At 40.7% G+C, this 17608-nt stretch overlaps 1 protein-coding gene across 6 annotated transcripts in view; it reads left to right on the forward strand.

Annotated features, from left to right (window-relative positions):
* The first annotated feature begins 4309 nt into the window (after positions 1–4309).
* The window catches only part of LOC112572374, a 53305-nt gene continuing 40006 nt past the window's right edge, over positions 4310–17608 (forward strand). Inside the window, exon 1 of one of the 6 annotated variants that reach the window (XM_025252016.1) lies at positions 4310–4710. The gene's annotated coding sequence lies outside the window, so the exon portion shown is untranslated. Of the gene's footprint in view, positions 4711–10354; positions 10421–13364; positions 13502–16516; positions 17065–17608 lie in introns of those variants that run through there. The other 5 variants (XM_025252023.1, XM_025252018.1, XM_025252019.1 and 2 more) reach the window with 5 other exon arrangements.

The raw sequence follows: 17608 nt of genomic DNA on the forward strand, positions 1-17608 counted from the left end.
TTTTAATTTAGCTTGTCCCTAACAATTGGTCATTGTTGTGTACTTAAGTTTAGTGCCATGCCCCATCAATCCTCCCAGTCACTCTTCACCCCACTCCAATATGCGCACACGTTGATTGCAGGTTAGCAGTGAGCCATTCCACAGTTTTCTTCTCATCAAGTCTTGGACTGGGTTTTTAAATTTCAAAAAAAACAAAAAAAAAAAACAAAAGAAAAACCGGGGACATAAATACTTGTCACCGAGGTTTTGAAGTGTTGCGCAGGTGTGAAAATGGAATGAAATGTGGCTTAGATACAAGGCACTTTGCGTCGGTGCTGTGTTTAGCACTTCGCAAGTGAGAGCAGCAGAGTATGGCGCTCAGCATGATTTTGGATTGGACCACTTAATCTTTATGTCCGTTAAACTCTCGAGTGAAGTGACATGCAGTAGACGAGAGAAGGGTTAACGCGGAAGCTCTGAACTTCTTTTCTTTCTTTCGACACACTCTATTTCTTAAAAGTGTGAAGTCATTGGAAACCAAGCGCACGCATCCTCACTCTTATTAAAGATCTTGTCGGGTGCATTTTAGGTACTGGATAAAACTCGGTTCAAGGTATTATACAATACAGCTTTTTTGATCGCCAGAGATAATTCAAGATAGTGCTCGTACTAGCCATGATATATACATATACATAATATAAAAGAGATTAACCCCCAAATTTTGCGGAATATCCTATTTCATGTTCTTGATATGCATGCCTGGAAACAGAATTGGGTGAAACTTATGGTGTCGTGTTTGTCCATTGCTACGCCAAATAATCATGTAGTTTCAGCTCTCCCATTAAATGTAGTCTCAACAGCATAAACCTATCCACGTACATGATCTCTGTCATTGATATCTTTTTGTGCATGGAGATGCTTGTAGAAGTGGATCTCGAAGATGGAGGTATTCACCAAAGTCAGGAAATAGTATTTTACGCTGAACTTTACCCAGTCATTATTTAAAAATATTGCACCCTACTAGACCTTTAAAAGCAGGACGCCTAATAGCTTAACTGTTCTGTTGTCTTCGAGTGCTCTTGCTAGTTTTGTATATACAGTTTTTACAACTGGGACATTTCCAGTATTCAGGCGCAGGAATACGACCCAAAACAAACATCCTTAAGAGACGCTATAAAGTTTATCTTATCTTGCAGGAGGAGCGAATCTTACCTGGTAGGGGAGCAACCACGCTCTCGACTCTTGTTCAGATGCACTTTCGTGGTAGCTGTGACCGTGCTGTACAGGTTTAGATTGTCCTCGATGGACCTTTGTTACGAAATGTTAATCACGAATCTTTTAAAATGCTAACGGTGTACAGTAGAAACGAAATTATGAGCGTCTCTGCGAAAATATCGAAGCACTCTATAGCTCAGTAAGTTAGGATTGTCTTTGCAACATGTCACCCTTCTGATGCTGAAAAGACAATCTACGACCTAATCTACAAGACAAGACAATATGTATAGACGCTGCGACAAAAGCTTAAGAAAATGTATGTTGGCACAAGATAGATGCAGTGTTAACAGTATGATTTGTATTTTTTAAAGTTTGGAATGACGCACGAACAAACTAATTAAAGCTGTTGCGGTAAACAATCCATAGGTACGCGAGAGTATCACACGCAAAAAGTTTCCTGGTAGCACAAACCAAAAGCAGTTTTTGGAGCATGGTTGCGAATATATTGGGCTGTATTGCAGACAACAAACAGAACACTTTTTTTAAAATGTTTTAAATGTAATCATATTCACAGTATATACCGTATAAATGCATGTATACTTGTTCCGTAAATACTGCTTGGAATCAATTTTCTCGAGCTCGTAATATTCCCCGTGTTATAAGAGGTGATGTAGACACTCTCTGGCATATCAACTGAAGCATATAAAAGCTAAATTTTGAACTTCCATTTTTGGAAAAAAATAGTGGGGTACAATTTTTTTCTTTTGTAGTGATTGAGTAAAACTCAATGCAAAATATTGTTTTCCTCATATCTAGATAAATACCCACCCTCCCCACACGCACACTTCAATTCTCAATACATGTATACACTTTTATAAACATCATCAGGGGCAGAAAGAGGTCAAATTCTTGATGGCAGGTTTAAATACAGACAGGATTAATTAATTCATGATCCCAGCTCTCCTCGACAACGTAAACGTTTCCATGTACAATCCTGACGTTGTTGACCTCTTTTTGTGCGTGGTGATGTTTGGAGGCGTGTATCTCGAGAACGGAAGGGTTATATTCACCCAAAGTTGGGGTAAAATATTATCTTACTCTGAACAATATTTTTTTTTAAAGTTGCACCCCTAGTCCTTTACAAAGCTTCAGAAAAGATGGACCAGACTTGTAAACAATATCAGAAAGATATGACTTTTTTTTTCTTGTCTTCCTCCTCCATATTAGATCATTAAAACTACTACTTATTCGAGCATCGGTTATTCGCTATGTTGTTAGCATATAAACATGCGTTTATTCAGAAACTATATAACAGTGGTGTTTCATGTTTCTCAGGTTTTATTTTTAGAACATGCCCTGTCTCAAAACTGAAGATGTATGTAATTTAATGTTCAAGTGAAGACCCCGTTCTTTGCGAACAGCATCAGTCGAGAAGATATCCGCCATAGGCATATCATTCTCCTGTACTTCAGCAGACAGCACTGCGCTATCGGCTTGGGAGTGGAAATCGAAAATTATCCAAGCGCAGGAGATAAGAAAGGTCGTTCACTTAGTCGATAGTGTGTCATGAAACGGATCACACACACAATAGGATCAATAGGTCGTCGATGGCGGGTGACGTCAGTAGCGGCCGGTCATGTCGATGGGTTCCTCAGACGGCATAAATCTCTCTTCTTTTGTCGCTCTTACCACCCCTGGCCTCTGCACAATGGACAAGCGCGATTAGACCTTTTTTTTTGTTTGCATAGCGTGGTAGGGCTTGTTTTTGAGGTCCGGATTTCTAAAACCGCGGTATTGTTTTATTTTTATCTTCTGGGCTCTGAGGCCAGTTTGAAGGCAAAGCAATTATAGATTATCTTTTTTGTGTTTACATGTTTGCCTTTTAATCGCTACACTTTGTTGCGAACGAGGAAAGGGCAATGTTATAAGGGCAAGTAAAAAACAATCGTTTCCTTATTTGTTTGTTATTTTTTTACGCACACAGGATGCTTTTAGTAAGGGGGGTCTAAACGGATTCTTTTTAAAGCATGTGTGAACAACCTAGCTATGCGTTCATTTATTTTGTTTCCTAAGTACGCTATTCCCTGTGTCTGGAAATAAAATATGATCACTCGGGATTTTTTCCCACGCATTTCTACGCTGAATTCGGTAACATTATTCAAGATTTCTCGACTTATGAACATAATTCAATCGAAAGGGCTAGAAATGCGTCCCGAGAGTGCCACCAATACAGGGGCTATAGTGACAGCTTTGTATGCCAAGTTTTACAATTCTCTCAGAAATAGCTCTCATAATCAAGAGTATTGCTCCACCCATTCGATCCTCAGTTCATCATCCATGCACTCACTTTGTCATGGTGGCATCTCTTTGTTGATGCTTATGTTTCTTGTACGGACTGTCAGTTTTGTAGTCTTTTGTGTGCAGCGCACTGAACTGGCTTTCACACAGTAAAATACGCTGCATCAATTCAATAACAACAGATTAATTCTTACTTCGCTTTAACACAAAGTATTGAACACAATTTGTAAACTATCTGCTAAGTGAAAGCCCACTACTTAATAATAACAATTACTACCACCTTTATGTATTAATTATTATTAACTAGTGGGTTTTCTCTTAGCAAATAGTTTCCAAAATATTTTCAATACTTTGTATTAAAGCAAAGTACGAATTTGTATCGAGTATGTGTCCGACAAAATTGTGTCTTTTCTCTATGTCTCAGCGGTTGCTGGACCTGTAAAACCCACAGTGCCTGAAGACTGAAAGGCTGTTACACTGGTGCGTTGCCCCCTCTGCCCGCTCTTTTGTGATTGTTTTCTTCTATTCCAAATTATGTACAAGTGTCGTCGTGAGTAATCCATAACACCTTACCGCCTCGACTGGTCTATGACTAGACAAAAGCTAGATTTTCCAGCTTGAATGGTGTAATTTTTTTTCAACAAATTCGATACACTGAACATACACTATGTGCATGCAGAAAAAACCACCATAACACACAAGTGTACACGCTTGTGAAGTCTGATTGTCGATGCCCTTATCTACGTTATCAACATTTCAAAAAACAAACCTTGCGCTGATTTATTAAACCTTCCGCCTAAGGCGCGATCACTCTGTTCGCCGCGGGCACAACAGCCCCCCTTGAAATCGAAGCTCCGGCCACATTGAAACCTAAACCAGCATGTCGCGTCTGTAAAGATTCTTTTCAATCAGTGGGCTAGGCAAGCATGCTTTGACCGCCTTGAGACCTCCCATAGCCTCCATTCTTGGCAGCAAAATCCTGTAAACTGTGTGCTGCGTGTCTGAGTGGGGAGGGGGCTACAAACTTTTCACCGCGGACTACGTCACAACAAATCACGTGACGACTGCAGACGACACCAGTCGTCTGCTCTGAGAACAGATGGTGCAGTACCCATGCAGTAGATCTGATTTTGAGAAGTCAGTCCGCCAGTAACAAATTGGAGCTGCTCTAATCGGATTTCTTCCAACAAGTCTTAGAAAGGAAAATAAAAACCCCAGGTAAGCACACTTTTTTTCAAATAATAGGAATTCTTTTGGTTTTATGCTAGAATGTGGAATGAAGACCGCTTATACCTCTACGTACTTCGATCACTTCAAAATATGTGAAATAAAAGCGTAAAGGATATTAAAGTTCCAAGCTCTACAAACTCTGTTCAATTTGCTTCCTTTTTACCGGTCAGTATGTCTAAAGATATTTGTCTTTCTGCAAGTGAAGTGTTACCATTCAATCGGATCGAAGGACTGTTGTCATTTTCGATCACGATCATTTACCCGTGGATTCAAAATCTTCTTCAGCTTTAGGATAATGTTTTAAAAAAGGAAAATTTTAAATTAATAATTAAGCCGAAAATTTTGAGCCTGGGTGCGTTTGAATGCACGAATAGGCATATCTTCTTGCTATACTTTCTGCGTCTGTGTGTGTGTAGGGATGGTGGTAGTGGTGCTGGGTAGGTGGGTTGGTTGGTGTGTATGTGAGTGTGAGAGTGGGCCAATGCACGCGGAAAACAACTTGTTTTTGAGGCAGGCTTTTGTGGAAGTTGTTCGTAACTATATTAGCAACTAATTAGACCACGTATTTTAAGGGTTTATTTTATATATATATAAATTGTCACGGGTAAAGAATTTTGGTGTTATTTATTAATTCTCTGCAGTTGAGAACAGTTATTAATTTAAAAAGAGGTGGCATTGCAGGATGTTCCATGTTTTTCTTGACGTAAAGAAAAGTCTGATGAAAAATTCGATGGAAGTGCATATGTGCTCAATGTGTACTGACCGAGAGTACTATTAGGAATGCTACCTTAACGTGTAAAGGCGCACCAAGGCGAAAATATGCTATAAGACATATACCATTAAACTCTGTACAATTTGTTTATTGATAGTAGTACGATCCAGACCAGGTAGACTAGAACATTTGTATTTTTAACCCAAAACGAAATGGTTTTCAGGTTCTCTGGCTGACTGGTTTGCTTCTTTATTTCTTTCTTTTACGTCTCTTACCACAATCGCGTTTCAAGAGTTGTTACACCTTTTCCTGTGTCTCTTTGTCGGCTTCTGAATTAGCTGCATTTTATGCGAAGTCCCAGTCACCGCGGGCTGACACTGGAGAGAGAGAGAAAAAGAAAGAAAGAAAAAAAAGACCTTCTCATGTCGTAACAAAACCCCGATTCAAGAGAAAAAGAACGCATAATTTCTTTTTGAAGACAGTATGGGCAAAGTGAAAGTCGCTCAGAAATTGTTATAGCATATGACACAAGTCAAATAATCTTATTCCTTTATTCATACAATGCTGTCCCGGGCGAAGGTACTTTTACTCATTGTTACGCAGATGTGCAGGTCACAAATATCTGAATTTCATAACTTGGCCACCAATGCTTACGGCAGCGGTGAAGTCGGTTGATGTGTAGGCTATTATTAATATTTTGAATAGCCACGGAGCGCTGCGTTGACCGACTGCCTCTAGAGCTGAATCATTGAATGTTCATTTCATTTTATTACAGCAATTAATGTTATATTTTCTAATATTTAGCTCCTCCAAAAAGAGTGGGTGACCAGGTAAATGTATTGTTGCATTGTTTGCACAATAGGACACATTGATCTGTTCGCATAATGCACCACCTAAACATAAAAAGTGACATACTTCTCGAAAAGGCGCGAAGGCAGCATCACTGACGTTACTCAGTTGTTCAGTCCAGTTTCTATGGTCACTGTGTTAGGCATTGCAAACTGACCAGCCTTTAAAATATTTGATCAATAGTTACCCGAGAGTTTCCTTGACATTATCGTTCTTTTTCAAGATAGTTTTATGTTATTACTGTTTTTTTTCTTAGGGTTTTTAAATGTTATATCTAACTCTTGGTTCTCATCATTTTTGAAACGACCTGTTTGATTACATGTTGGCTGTTTTCTATATCGTTAATAATTAATGTAAGGTTTGTCTTTTGGAGTCGTGCATATCTTTGGTTAAATTAGTTTAAAATGCTGTTTGTCGTGAATTTCCTATCTTTATCTTAGAAAAAAAAAACATGCATGGAAAGGATCACTTAACATCACTGGTGAAAGTTATGAACGCGTTGATCTGTAAGTTCTTTTTTTCTAGATTTGATAGAAGGCGGCTTAAAAAAAGTATTCACTTCATCTGAATGTTTAGATGTACGGATAATAAAGACTAGGTTTTTTTTAAGAATACCATTTCGCACTTGAAAGTCGCGATGTCTGCAAGATGAATAGCAGGAGCGAGCGCTTTTGTGTGTGTTACATACGTGCCCCTCTCATGTTGTATTTTTTATATTCATTTATATGTCGATGGAATTTCAAGGAAATCGAATGGTATGTATTTTTGATACAGTAAATTTAGAGGTCCTTGGCACATGTAAAAAAAATTGTTTTAAACGAAAGTCAGATTTCCGTTCGCGTTATGTGTGTGTTTACTGGCATTCATAAACATATTCGATTTGTTTTCTTAAGCATAGAGTTCTTTCAGAAAAAAATCTTCCCCCTTTAAAAACATAGCATTCACTAGCATATATATATACACTCGCACACGATCATGGCACTGAGCACGCTGATTTGGTGGTGAATAAATGTGGCCAAAACTTGAAGAAGATCCGCTCTGTCTTCGTCTGACCTTGTCTGTCTGTGGCAATGTGCGTGTCTCGCAGACGACCCGTACAGGGCAGGCTGACTGTTAACACGTAGGCACTGTAGTCATAGTGCAGACACGCGGTCCCTGCTCAAAACCGGGAACCGGACCGTGGCCCCGAGCGTCTCCTCCACTCCTGTACCGTCAGCCGGAGAATATTCAGGCGCCAGCGCACGTCTAGCTATTGTGTTCGAGACACATGCAAAAGAACTCTTAGGGCGCTCTGGACCCCTCACAGCTCTCCTCAAGTGGTCTTTTCGTCTATCCGCTCGCCCACCTCGTAACCTGACCCCAATAACGAGTAGTCTTTATGTGAAATGCATGTGTGCCCAGGTTCGTTAGATCGGGCTGAGCCCGGATTACTTCTCGTAACGGACATAAGTGAACGACGATTCGTGATATGTATACCTCCTTTATCCAATTGCCCTCCCAGGTTTTTCAAAACAAAGCCATCAACGAATGGACATGATACTTGTTGGTAGTGCCAGCTAGCAGCGATTTTTGCTCTGTGGAAGGAGGGAGAACGCTGCACGTTGCAACACTTTAATTTTCATGACTTACAGTATGTAACACGGTATGAAACGGCACATAAATTATATATATGTTTATAGAGATATAATTAATTTTAGAATGTACTGATTTCTGTCTGTAATCATGAGGCACGCTAACATTATGTTCAATCACTTTTACCTAGGGGTCCATTAATAAAAAAAACAATCTAAATGGTATAAATACCGATCAAAGTCTCCGATTTGTATACCAGATGCAGCCACAAGACCGCCCAGTATAATGCAGAAATGCAGGCGGAAGCAAGTTTTATGAAAGATCACAAGTGAAGCGAGGTCATGAGACAGAGAAACGGACATACATACAGACACACTGACAGGCAGACTGGCAGATAGACAGACTGCAAATTAAGTTTTTGACCAGGACATTGAGAACTAAAAACGTATTATCTTTTCTGTCTGCGTGACTAACTCTGTGTCTTGCCTTTTGACTGTGCTTTTATAGTAATCCTCAGCATTAGCTAACATCCCCGGCCAGTAAACAACAAGACCTCCTCAAGCTTTATGAGTATCTACCCACGCACATACAATATTATCTGAATAACGTAGTGCTCAAACGTAGGAACACCTAAATGTCTCACTCGCCAACATTCACCCACTCACAGCGAGTGAGCGAGCGAACCAGCTAGAGAGAGAGAGATTGCATTATCTGGTTGTCGATTTCCTGATTTCAAAATGACAAATGAGTGCAAAGTAAAAAAGACACAACACAAAGAAACGCCCTGGCTTCTGCACAGGGTCACAATCGCTCCTCAATTTAAAATAGTTTCGATGCCCTGAGGTGACTGACACATCAATTTACCGAGCGGAAAATATTACTTTCTATCAGTTCTGCAAATAGTGCACGTTGGTTTCAGATTAATAATATTAGTGCTAATAAGTCCACAGCAGGTTAGATACAACGCTAGCAGTCTCATGACAACAGAAACTGCCCGGAGTCATCACTATAGGGATAGATAAGAGACATTGGTGGACTCGATTCTTTGCTGGGGTCAAAGAAAATTAATGAAACGAGTAGAATAACACGTTATCTGTTGAATTTCGACCTTGAGGAAAACGTACGCTTATAAAATTGTATATTTTCTCTCTCTGTGTGTATATATATATATTTTTAAAAGAGAGAGAAAATCCAAATTTCTCACAGGGTTAAAGGATAAGTAGATAGAGAAGATGGAGGCAGAGTGTAAAGAGAATGCGGGATAAAGTCAGGAAAGCGGGCCGGAAGGACAGGCATTAATATATGGGGCTGTGTGTGTGAACACGTATGACTGTATGTTTGAATTTGAGTAAGGGAGCAAATGAGTGAGAATTTTTAATGCAAAATGCATTGTTCATATTTTGTTCGTTGTTAAACAATGATTGCCATCAAATGTTATCATAAAAGCTAGTGTCCAGTTCGTATCCTATTGTTTGGAGTGCCACAACCAGTCATTGCATGGTCTTGATGTTTGAGACTGTTAACAGATGTTTCGTCAGAAAAGCACAACAGACGCGAAACACTGGCAGGATGAGAGTTCAAACGCTCGTTTATAACATAGTCCGCTGTCGTTACCGCCTGTGCTGCGCCGACAAAACAAATCGTTGCCGCTGCAAACTTCGGGTGCGTGATTAGAAAAACGCCCTGCGTGTAGAGGGCGCTATCAGGGGCATAACTTTACTTGGCTCAAAGCCCAAAACTGTAACTTAACTGGGTTTCTGATACGGTTGGATAACAATATTTAAAAAGAGTGTGCGCATGTGCCCAAACTACATTTTAAACTATTGTTTGTCTTGTTGAGAAGTTAAAAAACCCCTCACCCACCCACCCCCTTCTCTCTCTCACACACACACACGCTCAAGAAATTGACAAACTTTGAAACCATCACTTCATAGAATTTTTAGTAATAGAGGGTTGGTGGTATGGTGCTGTAAACTGATTTAGAAACAATGACTAATATCTCGCCAAAGAATCTTTGAACAGGTGCCTCATACAGAGGAAGAACAGCATGCGGAAAAAAATGTAAGCTCTGAATTCTTAACAAAAATATGCTGCTGTTGCTTTCGGGAAATATTTTGCACGGAGCACAGACCAACAATCACTTGGGGTAAAACTGAACTTTGGTAAACCTTTCAGGTGTTAGTAAAAACAGATCTCTGGTAAAACGAAGATATGAAAGGTGATTTCAAGTTTGTTGAAACAAAGCATATCCTCAGGTACTAGTCAAGGGACTCTCATGCACTACCTTTTTAACTCTTGGCATGAAAGCCGTTCCCAGCCGACTCTCGTGCTGTATTCACCGAAGCGTTCTCGATCAAAGCTTTTTTTTTTTCATGTCGCTAGTATCGTAGACATTAAGCTTTTCATTGGTAGAAAGATTACCCTATCATGTCAGGTGCTTGCGAGCGCACTCTGGTTATTCGTGCGTGCTCAAGCCGTGCTCTGTTAACATTTGACACCACGAGAGACTTTGCGGAGGGATAGTGTACGACAGCTGGTAAGAGGAACAGCATTATTCGAGCCTAGGTACCTACGTGTATATGTTCATGCGTTGGCTTTTGTGTGTGTGTGTGGAAGAGCTTTAATATGCACGCTCATTTGCTTGCGTGTCTTAGACTGCTAATAGAGAAGTCTATGCAAATTTTCTGTGGTAATAAATAATTGTATGTGCATGTCACACCAAGCCAGATTTTTTTTTAAAGGAAGCATGAAGGAAATGCTTGAAAAACCCGTCAGGTGGACATTATGGTACAACTGCAACCGGCTGATGCCAAACCTATGCGATTGTGCATATCTTTTTCATTAGCGTGATCGTTCTTGTCTTTCGAATTTCACGTGGGTGTCACTTCTAATCTGTGTTAGTCCCCTCGGGTTCTTTGGTTGGTACAGAAGGCCTTCGTCAGACTTCTCGTGCTAATAGTATGGCCGGAAGACCATCAGGATTTACACTAGCGATCAGTGCCTTGTTTCACTATGCAGCCCTGGTTAATGTAGGAAGTGCGAGTAGTGGTGGTGGTGTGTTTGTGTGTGTGGGGGGAGGAGATGGCTGATATTGGATACTAATTTTTAATGATCGCAGTGTCAGTGTTTCCGTACTATGACATAACACTTTGCCCCACAATATACGACATGTACACTTTGTTGCTGTAGAAAAATCATTGAAGCTAAAAATATCATCACCCGGAGATCAGTTCCTTTTCGAAAATTAACACCAAACGTTCTTTGTGGAGAGGCAGGGATTAGCATGGGAACTAAAACGATCATTTGTGACTGAGCAGCAGGTCGATAACAAAAGACCTTATAGCCATGGGCTGATTTATGCAGTTGATTAAACAACTTGGCCTTTACCCAGCTTATCAACTGGCTGCTACAAGGCTGGGACCTGCAGTGAGTGAATGGCGTCGCAATCTTATACATGATCGAAGCATGCACGACCTGTCAGTGAATGGGGCGTGCCGAAAGGCATCAAAGGGAGAGGAACACGAACATTGCCAATGTCATTTTATTGTTGCAGATTTTATTACTTGTTTAGACCTGCCATTACTCAACACGAGTAAAGAAACAATCAACACAATACGTAGGCATGGATAATTAAACGCTATATATATATATGAGGCAAATAACCGATCCAGTAAAAATCAGACTTTGCATTAATAATTTCGACAAGTAATTTTTAATGCATACAATAAGGCAACTTAAAACGTGTTTGTATTCGTTGCACACAGAATATACAATCAAGATTCTCTGCAAAAAGATTTTAATACTGCGATGGAGGCATAATTATGTGTTCACCACTTGACATGCAAGATCTTACTCTTTTCTTTGAATCCTCGTATCCACGCGAGCAGTCGTACATAAAAACTGCTACACTGTGTATGTCTGCATGATTTTTGAAAGAGGCTACACTTCAAATTTAATAAAAGGGGTTAAATACCAGCAGATAAGGCGTATAGCTACCAAAAGCCTTCGAGCCCTTATAGCCTATAGTTAAAGTACACACGCAACTAAATGTCCGTTCTGGCTTTCTTAGCTTGTTTTTTCTGGTGACCTACATTTTGAGCAGACAAGGCAGAGACAACACAACATTTTTCTCCTGCACGGGGTCGAAATGGAGCCGTGTGACCTTATCCTTCCTGACGCTCTGTGATCCCGCCAGTCCATCCTGATGTACCCCGATTAGAAGAGATGATGGTCTCTCTGTGGACCTCAGCAGTCATAGTTTAAAATGTTGTCTTCGAAATATTAATTTAAAAACCCCTCAGAATAAGGGGTTTTATTCTTGTAAAAAGCTTGTCTTAGTGGTTGTTTTAATGTAAAAGCGTCTCGTAGGTTAATACTTATGTGGGAGTCGTAGTAACTCTCTCTTTATCTGTGTGTGTGGGCGCATGAGTGTATCTGCGTTCACTGCAGGGACTATACACATGACTCTACACATTTTAAACTGAGTTTAACAAATTGTTAACATAGTAATTTGTCGCTTTTAGTTGCTACAACTAACCCGAAGTGCAATTATAGGGAGGATGTCAAAATGCACGTCAAATAAAGAGACTAATTGTGCTCTACACTCTAATTATATACTGCAAGAAGATGGCTGCATAATTATACATGTTGAATCTCCATTTGTTCTGCTGAAAAATAATTTTCAAAAAACGACGGAAGAACATCAGAACAAGAGTTAGTAGCTTAGTCAGTGCATTGGACATTTAGTCCAATCACTCCTTGAAAATCCTAGATCTTTATCCTCAAGTTACAAAATTTGTTGTTAGCAGGTAGGCGGTGATAGTTTGCAATTGCTTGACTGGGTGAGGCCGGGCTCCCTGCGGAGTACTCTTTATCCACCTTGCTTCACACCACTGAGATCAGCAAGTGTTTTCGCGATTTCTACCTTAGACGGGGCTGCTTTATCGGCTCACCTGCCTGCTCGTCAAGAGGGCGGCGCCAACTGTCTGCCCAGCCATCGCGTTCAGATGAATGCCAGCCCGTGATCGCCTTCGCTGTCCTCCATTATCACTGCTACCAAACTCCAGCATCACAATACCACCATCAGCACCATCACACTAGCACCTTATTTCTTCTACTGCTAGTACTACTACTGCAGCAGCAGCAGTGGGAGGAGGAACGGGTGTAAGAAGCACAAGATTACATTCGCTTTTCAAAGAAAGTTTCATGAACATGACAGGGAGGATTAGTTAGCTTACCCTTTCCAAGTGAAGCATGGTAGTGAATAATTTATTTTGCTCTTGAAAAAAAGGTCATGCCAAAAGCAATGTTTTGTACGTGCACACGCACAAGACATCTCTCTCTCACACACACACACGCAAATTGCACAATTGTTTGTCTGCGTTTTAACTTTCTGTATCACATTACAATAGAAAAAAGTGCGTTCATACCAGAGACATGTTGTAGCGATTGCTGGGACAGTGCGTTGAACATTGCCATGTGCCGCCTATTCATTGTTAATATTTGGCGTTTATCGGGGCTTGCTGGGTTCGGTGTGAGCATATCAGTGCTTCGAGTGTGGTGGCAAGCTTACAGTTTGTGTTCGCTTTTCCAGTCGCACGCTTTTAAGTACCTGGAGTTTTAACCCGCCGTTACCTGGCGTTTGAGGTATGTTGCTTGATTGGTTTGCTGTGGTTTTAAAGTATCACAGTTCTCAGACACCTTTACTCTCTCTCTCTCACACACACACGCGCGCGCGCGTTCTCTGTATATGTGTGTGTTATTTGCTGGTACCTATATATTTGTGTGAGGATATATCAGTGGGTACATATTAAATTTTTGTGATCGTGAGTGCGCAGATACTAAGCAAGTGCAGGGTAGGGGAAGGAGAATGAGATAATTAACGCACCCTGCGTGATGGAAAACCGATCAATTCAAGCGGTAGGATTAAGTGTCAGTATCATCTCAAGTCCAGTGATCATCACGCTTGTGTGTTTGTGTGTGTTCACGTATTTACTCACGGTCCTTAATTTAAGTAACGGAGAGGTTCAGATATCCTAATGTCTTTGTATGTATTTTATATTACTACTAGAATTTAATCTTTTTGCCGTGGGAAGATGTGCAAGCAAGTGTGTGATCACAGTCGAATGGCTAGTCTCCCTGCTCGTCTTTCTCTGCAGATTTATGACACTCTCCATCCCTGTTGTTTTGTTCCCTGACTCCTCTTTGTGTCTTCTATGTTTGTCTTTTATTATTTGCGTGCATAGTTGTTTCTCTTCCCGTCCTTTTAATTCTGTCCCTGTCTTAAGCGATGAGCATGCTTCTTCGCGAGCATCTTATTTCCGAGGTTATCGAGCGGTGTCCAGTCCCTGCAGATAATGTACCCCTGGAACCGTATTCACTAAGCAGTGGCAAAGGTATCCTTTACCTAGGGTAAAGAAGCATGAAGCAGTATCCTTGGGGTCTGGACACCGCTTTATAACTTCGGAAACAAGACGTTTCTCCTTGAGTTCCCTATGTTGCCCTGGGAAAATGACTTTCTCTCGCTTCATAACTACGGTTCCAGATTTGTATGCAAACCAACGTGAAGGGTGGAGAAGGGTTGGGCAGGGAAAGGACAGAGCATAAATGTTACACCTCATGAAAGAGAATCCTTGTTCCCGTCATCATCACAACGGTTTCTACATTCTACAGTATTTCCTAGCGACATGTAATAGCTTTATATATTTATTTTGCCTACACATGATTTTGCTATTCTCATCACTATCACGGAAAGACTAATGGCAAGAAGAGCGCAGATTAAGTACTTGCTGCCAGGCGCCTCTCTCGAGCTCGGGACTGGCACACTTCAAGCGCCTGACAGATAAATGTACTCTAGCCTAATAATTTTCACACACGTCTCCATTAAAGGAAGATTCGCTTTGTACAGGTTATTCCTGGCAGTAAAGTAAAAGTAATGTTGGGTGGTGTGGGGAGGAAGTTGTGAGGAAAATGGTGGGGCACCTGAGAAAGAGACGATGGATGCTTGAGAATGACGAAACGTATAAATTCTGTCAATTTGCTTTGTTGGGCAGTGAATACTAATTTGTCAGAGATTTCACATTTATTTATCTACTTTCGAGTCGAGTTATGAGGAATACAAAACTGACAGTTTTGCGGGTGTAGAAATATACATAGTAACTGACAGAGCAGGCAGATGTGTCATCGAGAATAGTTCTTCACTCCCGCTTAGCGTGTTGGCTGCCCTCACTGTTGTCAATTTTTTGTTTCTGTCTTTTAGAATTTTATCCGTGTCTGCCACAGCCACTTCATTCTTGAATCCAGTGATAATTACTTTGACAAAATGTGACAAAATGGTACAGAAATTAAGCATCATTGACTATTTGGTCTTAGTACTTCCGCTATCCAAATCATTCATTTGCGTATTTTGGGGTGGGGTGGGGTAGGAGGGGGACACAAAGGGGAGCGAGGTTTTGGTGGCTTTTCACGAACAGAAACAATCAACTGAACATTGAAAAGAAAACTCTGATTATAAGTGATTTAACATTCAGGACAACAGGGCTTTGTTAGTTGATTCTTGATTCACTGATAATAAAGTAGTTTACTAGGAATTATAGAACTTCATGGGTGTCCACGCACATCAATATTGTTAGTGGCATGATGCTTCTTCGTGATGTCAGCTCTTGTGGTTATAGCCATAAACATTCTAACACAAACTGAATACGTCAGCTATAGCCTACATAACTCAAGATGAGAGCAGTACAACATACGATATTTGGTGCAGGTTAAGTATTTTATAAGATGAGAAAACAACAAGATGTTCTCATGACATCACTGCAGGATGTTCTAAAAAGGAAGTACAGAAATCATTCAACACGTTGCCTGGAGCGGATGCTAACGTTTGTCCGACCTCAGTCATCTAGGCACTACCATTTTGAATAGCCAGCTTTTGTAATTTGTTCGCTGAATCAGTACCATGCAGCCACCCGGTCGGAAAATCCAACGAAACACTACGTTTCGCTTCGCTGCCCATTCGCACCTTTCAAGTGTCAAGGCGCCGACGGCGTGGCCCGTGACCCCGCTCTCAGCGGCTCACAGAACAGTTAATCTACAGTTTCCGTGACTGCGCTACCTTAGATAACTAAAACGGTCGTGGAAGTAGAGGTTTTCGGGTTACAGCTATGAGACTGAATATCGTACAACGAAATGCAACTATTAATAGGTTCTTTCTTATTTGATCATTAGGAAGCAACCATAGCGTGTGACTCTGTAAGTCTGTTGCAAGGAGGTCGCTTTCAGTCTTCGGGCAAATAAGGTGCTTCTGGGGAGGTAATGAGATTCCATCTTGCATGGTTTAACCCGGGAATGTGATCTAAAGAGTTTAACTCAAGGCAGGCAACAAGTCACGATAAATCAAGTTTGTGTACCCAGTTTACTACGTACACTTCATCCTTTCCGTGCAGCAAGACAAGAAATAAATAAATGATGGGCAACAATCCCGAAGCTCGGATCATGTGAGGCTACGACCGACGGGATAGACCGTTGCATATCGATCACAGCGTTCACAGTTTTTTCAGTGGTATCTCAAGCAAAGCAAACTTAATAAATCGATTAGAAAATTGGGGTGGGGGGGTGGGGAAACCCGATGTTTTAGGGGGTTGGGGTGTTTATTTTAAGAATTGCCAATGATTGGACGAACACCAGCACATTTACTCAAGCGCCGAGATGTAGCATGGCGACTATCAAACATGTGGGCGGAGTCTGTCGCATGCCGTAACGCGGACTGGAATTTGACTATCAATGCCAGCCGTCGATAGCCTCGCGTTTTCTGTTCGAATGGAAACGCCAATCACTAGAGATCGGTCTGCATCACCTGTCACCCAGAGGAAAGTGAATGTTGGCGACCGTCCTGTCCCGTCTTGTACACATAAGTATCAGGCGGACCAGATAAGTGTCTTCGATCGTATCCAAGACTTGTTCTTGATTTAGCCTACGCGTTTCGACATGTAAAAACCATGGCTGCATTGGTTATTCTTTAGTCTCACCATTTGGGTTCTGAAATGAGCAGTGTTTAGTAATATGGTGCTGAAAGTGGGGTTTTGGTCACCTTGTACTTTGTGCATGGTATCATGGTGTCAGGCTGGGAATGAGGTAGCAGATCAGGTATTCATGCACGGTCAAACCGCCGATGTCTGAGACTGAGACTGTGCCACGTCTTTCACCATTTTCAAGTGAGTCTTTAATTACACCAGTGTCGTTTTAAAAAAGGCATTTGCGATATTGCACATGACGTTCACTGTGTCTTTATACAATACTTCAGGTAAAGTTACATACACAATTACTCATTTGTATCGCAGATGTCGGTGCTTTGAATCCAGGAATTCTTCAGCTATTGAGATTGAGATGAAGGCGCAATGGAGATGATTATAAGTCAATGTATAGCTGTCTTTCTAAGCCATAACATGTGCTCTACCAATGATTAATTTCGATATCCTTTCATGAAGATAAAAAATTGTCGAAATGTGGAATATTCTTAATATGCAACAAATACTTAATGTTGGTTTTATTTGCAACCAGTATATCACATTTCTGAAAATGTAAAATATAACGTATTGTATCGTCATTCTTTTAGTACCGGTAACCAAAAGCTGACTTGAAACAAACATTTAAACATTTAAGAGATTTAGATTGAATTCACACTTGAAAAAGGTAGTCACTCTGTTTTCTTTCTTTCTCTTAGGTGTTACTGATATGCTTACCCTACTTTTTTTTTTC

This window comes from Pomacea canaliculata, linkage group LG9 (assembly GCF_003073045.1).
Source record: "Pomacea canaliculata isolate SZHN2017 linkage group LG9, ASM307304v1, whole genome shotgun sequence".
NCBI classification, from domain to species: domain Eukaryota; kingdom Metazoa; phylum Mollusca; class Gastropoda; order Architaenioglossa; family Ampullariidae; genus Pomacea; species Pomacea canaliculata.